The sequence below is a fragment of the Propithecus coquereli genome, unplaced genomic scaffold (genome assembly GCF_000956105.1).
Source record: "Propithecus coquereli isolate 6110/MARCELLA unplaced genomic scaffold, Pcoq_1.0 Scaffold43, whole genome shotgun sequence".
NCBI lineage: Eukaryota > Metazoa > Chordata > Mammalia > Primates > Indriidae > Propithecus > Propithecus coquereli.
This window is the reverse complement of record NW_012150063.1, coordinates 8,609,357-8,612,959: the sequence shown is the minus strand read 5'-3', so window position 1 is coordinate 8,612,959 and position 3,603 is coordinate 8,609,357. Positions and strand designations below refer to the sequence as shown.

The 3,603-nt window shown below is 38.7% G+C and overlaps 1 pseudogene; it reads left to right on the top strand.

Moving 5' to 3' along the window:
* The window catches only part of LOC105817979, a 9,342-nt pseudogene extending 5,958 nt beyond the window's left edge, over positions 1-3,384 (top strand).
* The last annotated feature ends 219 nt before the right edge of the window (positions 3,385-3,603 follow it).

The following is a 3,603-nucleotide window of genomic DNA, read 5'->3' as shown; positions in this document are numbered from 1 at the left end:
TTGGAGCTCCTTATATATTCTAGTCATTAATCTTCTGTCAGAGCAGTAGTTTGCAAATATTTTCTCCCATTCTGTGGGTTGTTTCTTCACTTTGTTGACTGTTTCTTTTGCTGTGCAAAAGCATTTTGCTTGATATGATCCCATTTGTCCAATTTTGATTTAGTAGCCTGTGCTTTGGGGGTATTACTCAAGAAATCCTTGCCAAGACCAACGTTTTCTTTTAGTAGTTTTATAGTTTCAGGTCTTAGATTTAAGTCTTTAATTCATTTTGATTTTATTTTTTGTATATGGTGAGAGATAAGAGTCTAGTTTCATTGTTCTGCATATGGATACCAGTTTTCCCAGCACCATTTATTGATGAGACTATCTTTTCCCCAATGTATGTTCTTGGCACCTTTGTTGAAGATAAGTTCACTATAGATGAGTAGATTTATTTTTGGGTTTTCTATTCTGTTCCATTTGTCTATGTGTCAGTTTTTATGCCAGTTCCACAATTCTATTTTTTTAAATTTCACAGAATATTTTTTAAAGTAATTCTTAATTCAAATTCAAAATAACCTGGTAAAGACTTTCAAACAGCATAATTTTCCCTGATAGTAAGTCACAGAAGTGGAATGAATTTGCCCAGTTTATCCACACATTTAGCTTACCTCATGATCAGTGGTCTGAATTTGCAGGATGGTTGCAAGGATGAGCCCAGGTGGTAGAACAGAATGCAGGTGTTGGCCTGGGATTTAGCCATGAGCACTGGTCTTATTGGTTTTATGCTTAAGATGCTGCACAATAACCAGGACATGAGAACTCCCCTTCCTCTGAAGGAGACTGAACAACAGATTGGGAAAAAGGAAAGATTACAAAAGTTCCTTGAGAGTTGCTAGACCAATACCAACCAGAATTAAGGATGAGAGTGGCTTTCTCTTTGATTCAGCCCTCATCTAGATTCCTAAGGCAGTTCTACACGCAGAGTTCTGAGGGTCATATATGGTGAATTCATGACTTCTCAAAAGCTTATTTCAGCCTAGCTATACTGTTCCAAATTCACCAGATATTTGTCTGGTGCTGTTTGAAACTGATTAATAGGATCTTACATAAGGAAAGCCACATCACTGGGCAAATGGCATGTTCGAAAAAGCAAGACATTAAGGGGATTAAGAATGATTTTTGCAAACTCAAGGCCACCAACGCTTACTCCAGACTTTTAAATCTTTAGAGATCAAAAGTCCTGCTAGAGGATAAAGCATACCAAAGCCACAGAGAAACGTTAGTTTTGGCAAGATGAGCAAAGAGAAGTGGGAAGAAAGGAAGCAAACAAAACACAGAGAGGAAATTCTACCTTGACTCTCCTCGCAGAAGTTTTATTTAAAAACAGCAAACAATCAGCCAGAAGTCTTTTTATTTCACCAAAAAAATAATTAAAAGAAAAATATTCAAAATGAGCGACCTCTGCAGTCTCTGTTCATTTCAACATGTGAAACTCTGAGGTTAAAGAGTTGTATGGAATTTAATCTCTTTGGAAATTAAGAGAAGAGACAAAGTCACGCTCTCAACCCCAGGAGCTGGCTGGTTGGTTATCTCCTTCTAGTTAAGAAAAACACTCGTTCTGCATAAACATGAATATCCCATCAGGTCAAACCCCATCCCTGAAACATAACAATTCAATACAGTGGCCTTTAATCAGAGTACCAAGACCAGTATTTTAACAACAGAGTTAAGAAGTCATTTCTGTATTTGCCTAACAGAAACAGCAGAAATACACTTCAAATCCCTCCCAAAAGTTGTCTATTTCCATTGACTTTAAAAAATAAAATGTCATTGGTTTACAGAACTATAATGCCATTTGCAAGGTTAGATACAATGTAAGAACATTTCTTCTTTGCCTAACACATATGTGCCCAGCAATGATAAACACATGGGGATAGAGGAAAAAAACTCCTCCCTTTACAAGCCTCTCTCACTTCAAATTTACTGATCTCAGAACTGATATTCCAGATAAGCTGAGTTGTATGCAATCTACAGTAACTCTGTTTGTTAGAAGAACTCATGTGATTAGGGTAAATAATGGAAATTATGTTTCATAGCAAAAGCTCCAAAAAATGTGCCCTGTACATCCAGTTTAAGCCGAACTGCAACATTTGGCCTGCACTCAAAGAAAGAATTAAATCCAACTGCAGCTTCTAGCTGGGTCCACCTGAATTTATGGCTCATTTCTCTGCCTGTTCCATGCTCCATGGGACTGATCTGAGCATGTTTCATTTTCATTGAGAGAAACCCAACTCCAGGCCACCAGAATCAATAAGAGCCCTGTACTCAGTTTGACTACAAATCTAGAAAACAAGGTGAGAAATGGTCCCTAAGTTAATAAAAGGAAATAGAGTACATGTACACCCACTCACCCACACACAGGCGACTGAACTCACTTCCAGATGGGCTGCCAGAGGAAGCTTATTGTAAACCAAGCTGGCAGAGAGAGAGCACAGAAAGTGATTAGTTGTCATGAACATGGAATGATTCCCTCTCTCCCAGCCAGAATACAAAGAAAGACCAACAAAATTAATGCAAATGAGATCTGCAGTACCAACAAGGGCACCAAGTTCCATCTTTTGCTGAAATTTGAGCGACGTCATTCAAAAGAGGTAGACCCAGCTTCTTTTCCTGCTGAACCATGGAGGTTCAAGAAGATTCCTGCCATCCTGGAAACCCTTAAGAAAAAGCAAAAGAATTTTGCAGAGCTGAAGATCAAGCGCCTGAGAAAGAAGTTTGCCCCAAAGTTGCTTCAAAAGGCAAGGAGGAAGCTTATCTATGAAAAAGCAAAGCATTATCACAAGGAATATAGGCAGATGTACAGAACTGAGATTTGAATGGCCAGGAAAGCTGGCAACATCTATGGACCTGCAGAACCCAAATTGGCATTTGTCATCAGGATCAGAGGTGTCATCGGTGTGAGCCCAAAGGTCCGAAACATGTTGCAACTTCTTTGCCTTCGCCAGATCTTCAGTGGGATCTTTGTTAAACCCAGCAAGACTTCAATTAACATGCTGAGGACTGTATAACCATATTGCATGAGGGAACCCAAACCTGAAGTCAGTAAATGAGCTAATCTACAAGCATGGTTATGGCAAAATCAACAAGAAGCGAACTGCGTTGACAGATAACATTTTGATTGCTTGATCTCTTGGTAAATATGGCGTCATCTGCAGGGAGGATCTGATTCATGAGACCTATACTGTTGGAAAATGCTTCAAAGAAGGAAATAACTTCCTGTGGCCCTTCAAGTTATCATCTTCATGGGGTGGAATGAAGAAAAAGACAGCTCATTTTGTAGAAGGTGCAGATGCTGGCAACAGGGAAGACAAGGTCAACAGGCTTATTAGAAAGATGAACTAAGGTATCTACCATGATTATTTTTGTAATTTGGTCAGTTAATAAATAGTGATTGCTTTCAAACTGAAAATAAAGTAGACATAGATATATTTTATAGCACATGGGAGAGGGGAAGAAAAGAGCATTAAAATTTTAACCTGTAATAGGTGAAGGGAGCATTCCTGTCCTAAGGGCTCAAATCTGGGTTCTTTCTCTGGAGAAAATCTCAAATGTTTTGCAGCA